Genomic DNA, 11,085 nt, shown 5'->3' with positions numbered 1-11,085 from the left:
ATTTATGAAGTCGACCCTGAAAGTCTTTATGTGTTTCCTGTTGGAAAGAAGCTGGACAAGAAAAAGAAATCTGACTCTGTTGATAACATTAAACAAAATATCAATAAGCAAATGAACAAGGAAAGTTACCGAGATATAAGACCTGCTGTGGAAGGAAAAAGTGAAAAAGAAGAACACTTGAACGGATGTGTTCAGTATTTCAAAAACATTTTCCTCGGAGAGATGGCGTATATCCCGTCTCCAGAGAGGGAAGCTTGGTGCACCACGTATTTCACAGCTTCAGTCATCAGTGAATCGGCCAGAAACTTCCGGACGTTTCCTTTGACCCTCATGGCTCTGAGCATGGAGGACAAGAGGTTCTGGTTCGACCCAAACTACATCACCATGGCTGATGGGGGAACCTGGCTGAACAAACCGCTTGTAAGAGCCAGTTAATGGGGAATTCATATAGAATAATAATTTAGATTAAAAATGTATAAATATGCTTAATTTAATTTTAAGAAATTCATTTTGAGTATATTTTCTAAAATGTATAACTTAGTTAATATAAAGGGATACTTTTATTGTGAAAAGTAATTTTGGCTTCCACTACGTAATGCATAACATTAACATTGCCCGTATGCATGTGTGAGGGCAGATTGCAGTTGGATACGGTGGAAGCAACACAATTTTTTGACCGATCTGTACCGAGCCTTTCATTTTTTCTATAAGTGTATTTTTGGAGTTCTTTAAGTAAACATCATAAAAGAAGACTTGGTTTCAGTCGAGTGATTCAAATATTTGTTGCTAGACAAACTGCAAAGGTGGTACAACGAACTTTTGGGACGCAGAGTGCCACTACATAAAGTCAAAAAATTTGCTAATGGAGCCTCATTTCTTCTTGCCTGGACAACGCGGCTGAAGAGAAAAGAAGCTCGCGCCTCGCTGAGAAAAAAAAAAAAAAAAAAAAAAAAAAAAAAAGGACTTGAAACGGGTAACCCTTTGAATGATTCTCCTAGAAAAGGTAACGAAAAGGCTTCTTTAAATTTGAATATTGTAAAGAAAAAGACGTCATACGGATGATTGAAGGAGCTCTGACGAAAATTGAAGTTAAAGCCTGTCAGTAAAATTCCACTGGATGCAGTTAATTGTCCGAGACACGTGTGCACGTAGGTAACGGATTCGGTCAATGTGGAGCTTTTGTGAAATATGAACAGTCTGTTTGCACTCAGTTAGAGAAGAAAGGCAACTTTGAAGTAAGTGCTTTAAACTTTGTGCCTGCTTACTGCACATTAACTCCGCGATTATAAGATGGCTGACGGAGCTGCTGACACGCGTGGCGAGGATAAATTGGAACAGGGGAGAGAGCGCAAGCTAACTGAGAAGGGCGCTGAGGAGAGATTACAACGGTTCATAGGATTAAGAAGACGAACGTTAGCCACTCTAACCAGACAAATTAAAGAGATAGAGACATTGAAGTGTGATGCTCAAAATGTGGAAAGTGTTCAGCTTACGATGGAGAGTGATTTTGCACAGTCTCTAAACGAGTTTAATAGGTTCAATTTTGAAGTTTGCAGTCTGTTGTCTGAAGATGAAAAATTTCACGACCAAAACAATTGGTACGAACCTAAAATGGATCAGATAACAGGCTTCATGAAAGAAACTAAGAGATGGCTGACAGGAGTGCATGATTCCACAGAGAGGGAAAACTTGCCCTTAGATGATCGTACTGAACAAGTGACAGAAGAAGAAGATACTGTTTTGCCTAGTGACAGTGTTTCACAGATAGGGGCCAGTAACGTTGCTAAAGCACACTCTCATGTAAGCAACATTTCCAACACCTCACGTGTATCGTCCACACGTGCCCGTCAGGAAGCAGAGCATGCCGCTCTAATGAAACGTCAAGAAGCGTTGAAAAAGAAACGGGAGCTTGAATTCCAAGAAATGAGAATTAGAGCTGAAAAGGAAGAGTTAGAACTGGAGACAGCATTAGCTGAAAGCCAAGCAAGAATACAAGTGCTTAAAGAGTATGAAACATTGGAAGATGACAGAGGTAGTTACGTGTCAGCGCAAAAATCAATAAGTGGAAACATAAAGAAGGAAAGAGTTAGCATGTCGCTACCGCAACATGCTAAAATGAATGTTCAAGCACCAAGACAAGTGCAGCGCACACAAATACCACAACTACCACCGCCAGTTTCAAACCAAACTTCTAGAACACAAACAGGGAATGACATTGTGTCAGTCATGCAGAAGCAGAACACAATAACTGAATTGCTAGTAAAGCAACAACAGCTTTCGCAGCTACCTACAAAGGACATTTCTGTGTTCAAAGGTGATGCACTGCAGTTCAAGTCCTTCATGAGAGCATTTGAACATGCCATAGAGCAGAAAACAGACAATGACCAAGATAAACTATACTTCTTGGAACAGTTCACAGATGGTGAGCCCCAAGAGCTCGTTCGTAGTTGCGCTCATATGACACCATGCAAGGGCTACAAAGAAGCCAAGCGACTTCTGCATAAGCATTATGGAGATGAGCTTCGGATCGCCAGTGCGTACGTGGAGAAAGCTCTCAAATGGCCACAAGTGAAAGCAGAGGATGGGAAAGCGTTAAATGCTTACGCAATGTTCCTGATAGGATGTCGTAACTCTATGGAAGATATTGAGTTCTTGGAAGAGATGGATAATCCTACCAATCTGCGCGCGTTGATATCCAAACTGCCTTACAAAATGAAAGAACGTTGGCGAACAGAAGCTTTCAACCTCAAAGAACAACGTGGTCACAGGGCCAGATTTACTGATTTGGTGAACTTCATAGACCGCCAAGCTAAAATAGCAATCGATCCTCTCTTTGGTGACATATCTGATAGTCGCTCACCCATAGCTGCTAAGATGAACCAAAAAGGAAAGCAGGCCGTGAAAAAGGAGTTTCGTGGAAGCAGTTTTGCAACCAATGTTGTTCCTGAATCCAAAGAGCCTCAAGAAAGAACTGCCAAGGTCAAGCCTGCTAGCAATGGAAAAGCGATGAACGCCTTTGATAAACCCTGTCTATATTGTCAGCAGTCACACGCTCTTGCTTCATGCAGTAAGATCAAAGGCCAGTCTCATCAAGAACGAGTGGAATTCCTGAAATCAAAGGGTCTATGTTTTAGTTGCTTGATTCCTGGCCATCTCAGTAAATCCTGTAAACGAAAAATAGAGTGCAAAGAATGTGGATTTAAGCACCCTGATATTCTGCACAAAGAAAAAGATGGCAGTTCCGCCTCACCAAGAAAGAATGATGGAGCTACTGCTGAAGAGTTGCTAGCTGCTGAGGTTCCCATCACACAGGAGTCTTGCGCCCTCACAGGGGCCGGAGAAGCTGATTGTGTGCTGTGGATAGTACCGGTGAAAGTCAAGTCGAAGAATAGTGAACAGTATGTGGAAACGTACGCCTTTCTAGACCCGGGAAGCACGGCAACATTCTGCACGGAAGACCTGCAAAAGAAATTGAATGTGAAAGGGAAACCAACCAAAATACGTCTCAGCACCATGGGTCAAGATGCACCAGAAAACCAGAAGCTCATGGACAGTCTGGTTCTATCAGAGCTCAAAGTGTGTGGGCTGGAGGACAGTATGTACGTCGAGTTGCTCAAGGTGTTTACTCACAGCAGCATACCTGTTCATGCTGGAAACATACCCAAGCAGTCTGATATCCAACAGTGGCCGTACCTAAGTGAAGTGAATTTGCCAGAGTTAAAGGCTGATGTAGGCCTACTTATTGGAGCAAACTGTTCAAAAGCGATGAAGCCCTGGCGCATCATTAATGGCCAGGATGGAGGTCCTTACGCCATCAAGACGACCATAGGCTGGGTTGTGAGTGGACCTGTAAGGAGAAATGAAGCGGAGAATGAAACACCTCACTCATTCGTGAACAGAATCTCATTGGTGGAGATAGAGAACCTGTTGATCCAACAGTACAACACTGACTTCCCAGAACGCAATTATGAGGACAAGGAAGAGCTGTCTCATGAAGACAAAGTTTTTCTGCGGTCTGTGGAAAAGACAACAGTTTTTAAGAATGGGCATTACTGTGTCGGATTGCCACTCCGTAATGAGAAGCTCCAGATGCCTAACAATCGTAGTGTGGCAGAGCAACGCATTGCGTCTTTGGAAAGGAAGTTCAGGAAGAGTCCTGAGTTCTTTGAAGATTATAAGAACTTCATGAAAGCAATCATTACCAAGGGCTACGCAGTCCGGGTTCCTACAAACCAGCTGACCCGAGAGGACAACAGGGTGTTCTATATACCGCACCATGGAGTCTATCACCCAAAGAAGAAGAAGCTTCGGGTGGTATTTGACTGCACATCCTCCTACCAGGATCGGTGTCTGAATAATGAGTTGCTCCAGGGGCCCAATCTGACCAATACGTTGGTTGGTGTCCTCCTCAGATTCCGGGAGGAGCCTGTAGCAGTAATGGCAGACATTGAGTCAATGTTCTATCAAGTTAATGTGCCAGAACGTGATGCAGACTTACTCCGCTTTCTTTGGTGGCCCAACGGCAGATTAGACGAGCCCATGGAGGAATTCCGAATGACAGTGCATCTTTTTGGAGCTACTTCTTCTCCAAGTGTGGCCTCATATGCACTGAGAAGAACTGCAGAGGATCACAGGGACACTGTATCTCCAGACGCAGTTCAAACAGTCCTGCGCCATTTCTACGTAGACGACTGCCTGAAAAGTGTAGCCACAGAAAACGATGCAGTGAGACTGGTCAAGGAACTTCAAGCTTTGTGTAGCAATGGAGGGTTCACCTTAACAAAGTGGATGAGCAACAGCAGGAAAGTGCTAACATCAATACCTGCAGAGCACAGAGCCACTGAAGTCAGAGACCTGGATTTACGACACGACACTCTACCAGTGGAAAGAACACTTGGTGTGCAGTGGGACACAGAATCGGATACTTTCCTATACAAGATAGAGCTGCAAGACAAGCCAGTGACCAGAAGAGGTATCTTGTCAATCGTCAACTCCATCTACGATCCTCTTGGCTTTCTGGCGCCGGTTATTTTGCCTGCTAAACTTTTGTTGAAAGATCTCTGTAAGGAACATCTTGACTGGGATGAAAACCTTGATGGAAAGCATGCTGAAGGGTGGAGCAGATGGCTTGAAGATGTCACCTACCTCTCCAACTTCCATGTGAGTAGATGTTTGAAACCCATCAACTTTGGATGCACTACCTCAGCGCAGTTGCATCATTTTTCGGATGCCTCAGAATACGCCTACGGCACTGTGTCTTATCTACTGCTTGAGAATGAACATGGCGAGAAACACTGTGCTTTCCTTATGGGAAAAGCAAGAGTGTCACCACTGAAGAAAGTCACAATCCCTAGGCTTGAGTTGACCGCGGCGGTTGTCGCAGTAAAGGTCGACAAGATGTTGCATGAAGAATTGCAAATACTACTGCAACAATCTGTTTTCTGGACAGATAGCACTACGGTGCTTAGATACATTGACAGTGACATGGCACGTTTCAAAACGTTTGTTGCTAACAGAGTTTCAATGATCCGAGAAGCAACCAAGCCCTCACAATGGATGTATGTCAGAACAAATGAGAATCCTGCAGATCAAGCCAGCAGAGGCCTGAAGGCAAAGAGCTTGGTCGAAGGAGGAATGTGGATAAGTGGACCAGACTTTCTGCTGAATGAAAAGGATTGGCCAGAACAGCCTGTGCGAAAGAAGGAAAGCCTAGAAGATGACCCGGAGGTCAAGAATACAGTTGCTGTTCACACGGTCAAAGTTGAAGAAGGTATGGCACCAATGAACCAGCTACTTATCTATCACTCTGATTGGAACAAACTGAAACGATCAGTGGCTTGGATTGTAAAGGTAAAAGATGCTCTGAGGGAGCATAAAGAAGAACGCAAAGAGGCATTAAGAACAATCAGTCAGACCGAACTTGACCCTGAAAAACAAAGAAAAAAGTTAGAACAACATATGAAGAAATTTCAAACTGAAAAGACAATACTCACCTTGGATGATCTGGACGCTGCTGAAACAGAAATAATACAGTTCAGTCAAAGACAACACTTTGAGGAAGAAATCAAGGTCCTGAGAAATGAAAGCCAGCTCAGTCGCAACAGTGTGCTGTATAAACTTGACCCGATTCTTCAAGATGACACCTTAAGAGTAGGTGGAAGACTTAACAAGTCTGCTCTGCCAGAAAGTGCCAAACACCCAGTGATTCTTTCTAAACATTGCAAAGTTGCCACTTTGATCTTGAGGGACGTACATCAAAGAACAGGCCACTGTGGACGCAATTATGTGTTGGCACAAATAAGACAGAAATATTGGATTCCACAAGCCAATTCTGCAATCAGGAAGATCATCGGTCAATGCATGGTGTGCCGTCGGATGACTGGCAAGGTTGGTGAGCAAAAGATGGCAAGCTTACCTGAAGATCGCCTCCTTCCAGACCAACCTCCTTTCACGAACACTGGCGTTGATTACTTCGGCCCGTTTGAGGTTAAACGGGGCCGGGGTACTGTCAAGAGATACGGGGTAATGTTCACGTGTCTCACTCTCCGAGCTGTGCACATTGAAATTGCTGACAGCCTTGATACGGACTCCTGCATAAACGCCATCCGCCGTTTTGTATGTAGGAGAGGTCAAGTTACCACCATGAGGTCAGACAATGGCACAAATTTTGTGGCGGCTGAACGAGAGCTAAGGGAAGCCATCCAACAGTTGGATAATGAAAGAATAGAGAGAGTTCTACAACCAAAGGGGATAAAGTGGATATTCAACAGCCCAGCTGCCTCTCATCAAGGTGGGGTTTGGGAAAGGCAAATTCGTACTGCACGAAGAATTCTCAATTCCCTACTGAAAGGTCAGTCAGTGAACGACGACGGTCTACATACAGTAATGTGTGAAGTCGAGAGTATAATCAATGGTAGGCCGCTCACAAGTGTTTCAGATGATGCCAATGACCTTGAGCCTTTAACCCCGAACCATTTGCTACTTCTGAAGGCTCAACCAACCCTGCCTCCAGGCGTCTTCAGCGAAGATGACATCTACACCAGAAGAAGGTGGAAGCAAGTCCAATATCTCGCAGACTTATTCTGGGCTCGTTGGACACGCGAGTATCTTCCACTTCTTCAGGAGCGACAGAAATGGCTGAAGCCTAGAAGAAACTTCATGGCAGGCGATGTAGTGCTTTTGGTGGACAGTTCCTCCCCCCGCAACTCTTGGGTCATGGGAAGAGTAGTTGAAACACTGCCAGACTCAAGTGGAGCAGTGAGAAGAGTGAAGTTGAAGACCAATACCAGCACGCTGGAGCGACCTGTGAACAAGCTATGCCTGCTTCAGGAAGCTACGCCAGAGGACTAATGAAGAAGACAAGTTTATATGTGGACATTTTATTTAAGAATTTTGGCTCTTGGTGTTTTAAGTTTATAATTGCTTCGTTTTCCAGCCTAACCAATTAGGGGCCGGGTAATGTAAGAGCCAGTTAATGGGGAATTCATATAGAATAATAATTTAGATTAAAAATGTATAAATATGCTTAATTTAATTTTAAGAAATTCATTTTGAGTATATTTTCTAAAATGTATAACTTAGTTAATATAAAGGGATACTTTTATTGTGAAAAGTAATTTTGGCTTCCACTACGTAATGCATAACATTAACATTGCCCGTATGCATGTGTGAGGGCAGATTGCAGTTGGATACGGTGGAAGCAACACAATTTTTTGACCGATCTGTACCGAGCCTTTCATTTTTTCTGTAAGTGTATTTTTGGAGTTCTTTAAGTAAACATCATAAAAGAAGACTTGGTTTCAGTCGAGTGATTCAAATATTTGTTGCTAGACAAACTGCAAAGGTGGTACAACGAACTTTTGGGACGCAGAGTGCCACTACACCGCTGAGAGGATTCAGAGGCGCAGCAGGAGGAAACATGGAGAAGCTCGCTGAACTCCTGGTTAGAGAGTACAGAACCATCAGTGAGTGGCAGGAGAGATATTTTAAGGATCAGTTCAAAGAGATGGCTAAGATTTCAGAAAAGTTCAAAGTATTAAAGTCAGAGGAAAAGGTAAACTTCACAAACGATTGCCAAACATTCTTCAATGCTGTGAAGAACCAGCAGAATCTCCCATCAGCGTCCGGCAGCTTCAGCACCGATGAGCAGAGAGAAGGTCCAGCATTCAGCCTGGAGGTCGAGAAATGACCAGAAATATCATCAAACTGCTGCGGGGTTCAGTTACTGCCATAAATCATGTCAGCATTACTATTTATTATTAATGTTAACACATGATGATGTCTGTCATTTAATCTGGATCAGCTGAAAGCTTCACTGTTTTAATAAAAAGTTTGATTCATTTCTTCGTGTCAGTTCTTAAATGTTCACAAGTCATTTTCCTCCAAGTCTTTAACTCTGCATGGCTGCAGGTCACAGTTCAACCTGGACGGGTTGTCCTGATGATGATGATGATGATGATGATGATGATGATGATGATGATGATGATGATGATGATGATGATGATGATGGATGTTAGAAATATCATCGTTTCCTCTGCAGGTCCACTAAGGTTCAGCTTCATGTCAGAGCAAAGCTGCAGGTCAGCCTGACTGAAGGCTCAACAGGAGCCTCACCTGGGGTCACGACCCTGTGACCTTTTACTGACCTTCTAATCAGCAAAAGGTCAATAAAAGGTCAGGGAGTTTCTGACCCTCCACCTTTCAGAGCTGATCTGATGTTTCTGAGAATCAAAAGATTTTCTATGATTTGTGAAACAAAAGTATCTGAAGTGTAAAAACAGGAAATGGAGATAAAAATAAATCTAAGGAACTGAGGTCAGAGTTCAAACTCTAAAATAAAATGTTAAATGAGGCATTCTGCCGAACCAAACAAACATCAGGTAGATAAAAACCTTCAGCATCAACTGGGAAAGAAAATCCAGAAATAATTTCATCTGAAAGCAGAATCTGGAGGTTTGGCTCTTCAGAGACCAACGAGACGGAAACACTGGAGGAAACATGGCTGCCAGAGAAACTCCACCAAATGTCTGAGATGAGACCAAAACCAAACGGTGGATCCATGATGCTCTGGGACGTGAGAGCCGCTGGGTTCACACAATTACAGTTTACAATCCTGCATCACAACTTCAGTGGTAGTTTCAGAGAATCCTGTTGATGCAAACCGCGTTCCTCTGACGCTGCAACATCTTCTGATGTTTCATTTAATGTTAATTAAATTTAATGTTTTCTGATGTTTACTGGAGAGAGGAACTGAGTGTTTACAGGAAGAATCTGCAGGTAATACAAGCTGCTCCGTATGATTCTTTAGAAATGCTCTCAGTGTTTGCAGAAAGAATCCTGAAGAAAACCAGAAACTCGTTTTACGCAATAAACTGAAATTATAATGAAAACTTCTAAAAAATAACTGAGTTTAATCGTGTTCACCACTGCTGATGATATGGGTGTGTGTGTGTGTGTGTGTGCGTGTGTGTGTGTGTGTGTGTGTGTGTGTGTGTGTGTGTGTGTGTGTGAGTGTTTTGGGGCCCACGGCCCCTGATGGGTCCCATAAGGGGAAACGCTGTTTTGGGTCGGTGGTTCTGTTTGGGACTAAAAGGTGAATTGAGTTTTGGTTCAGAAATGAGTGGAAATCAGTGGAAAGTTCCCACAGACAGAAACAACACTGGGCCTGTTTATGTTGCAATAATTCATAAATGTTTGTGATCAGTTTGAAGCACCTCGCTCTTTTCTGCAGCTTTTCTTATTTTTTAATAACTGATGTCTTTATGTTTTTCTCTCTAATCATATTTCTTACATTTTAAGATCATTTTTATCTGTTTTAATATATGAATGTTTTCATACACTTTTTGTATGAACACTAAAAAATGTGAAAGTAGTTTAGCTTGAAAATCATCTTCCTGACAAAACTCAGTTTTCTGTTTTCTTTAGGCACAAAATGGCTTCATCATTATTTTAGGAAGGTGACTTCTTATCTACTATTATTTATTTCTTTGCATTGCCTTTGAGAGTTGATATTTTTTACAGTGTGTTTTCTCACATGACAATAAAGTTTTTCAGATTCTGAACTAAAGTATCAAAGATAAAAAACTGTTTTAGTTTTAACTCAGAAATGTATCAAGTTTAGCAACAAGAGAAAAATTGTCTAAACTTTTGTTTAAGTTCTGATAGATAATTAATCTAAAATATTTATTTGTTATAATTTAATTCTGTAATTTAACCCAAATAATTATTTCAAATTATGCATAAAAATCAGTCGTCTAATGGCTGAACAAACTCATATTAGTGAATTATAATAATTACTCATTTTAAGTGAGAATAATTTAGTTGATTCAACCTGCATGAAGAAAATATTTGATTAAACATCAAACTGGATTCTGCAGAAACATTTCAGTTGAACAGAGTTTCAGGAATTTGAATTAATCGATAATTAAAGTGAGATTTACCTTAAAATGAATATTTTCCTTAATAAACCAGCAGATGATGTAACAAACATTCATCTCTACAGTCATTCAGCAGGAACAATTTATGATCCACATGAATATTTATTCATTTAACTGAACATTTCATCACCAGGAAAGTCCTGATATGATTATGAACGAGGCAGAAACGATTTCTTCATGTTGAAGATTTCTGGAAAAGATTTCTAAAGCAGAATAAATATAATAAACATGCTGTGATTAAAGCTGAGCTCAAATAAACAACCTGAGGGAAACTTTTCAATCTGGGAGAATATTTCTGGAAATAATGATGAAGAAATCCATAAAATGTACATTTTTAAGAATAACTCAATAATTAAAAGGAGGATTATTAATTTTAGAGGTGATAACTGTTCAGCATTCACTGGAACAAGATACTTTACTGATGCCAAAGGGAAAATAAATGTAATTTTAACTCGTTAATTCAAATTATTTAGAGAATTACATTTTCATAATTCATTTTGATTTATAAGACATAAGAAATCACACAGATTATAAAACAGAGAACTGATGGATGAACAGAACTTGTGATTGTTTTAAGGAATTAATGATGATTTTAATTCTGAAACATTTCAGAAAAGTTTTGCTCTTTGTCATATTTTAACTCTGATAT

The sequence above is a fragment of the Xiphophorus maculatus genome, chromosome 12 (assembly GCF_002775205.1).
Source record: "Xiphophorus maculatus strain JP 163 A chromosome 12, X_maculatus-5.0-male, whole genome shotgun sequence".
NCBI lineage: Eukaryota > Metazoa > Chordata > Actinopteri > Cyprinodontiformes > Poeciliidae > Xiphophorus > Xiphophorus maculatus.
This window is presented reverse-complemented; position numbering follows the sequence as displayed.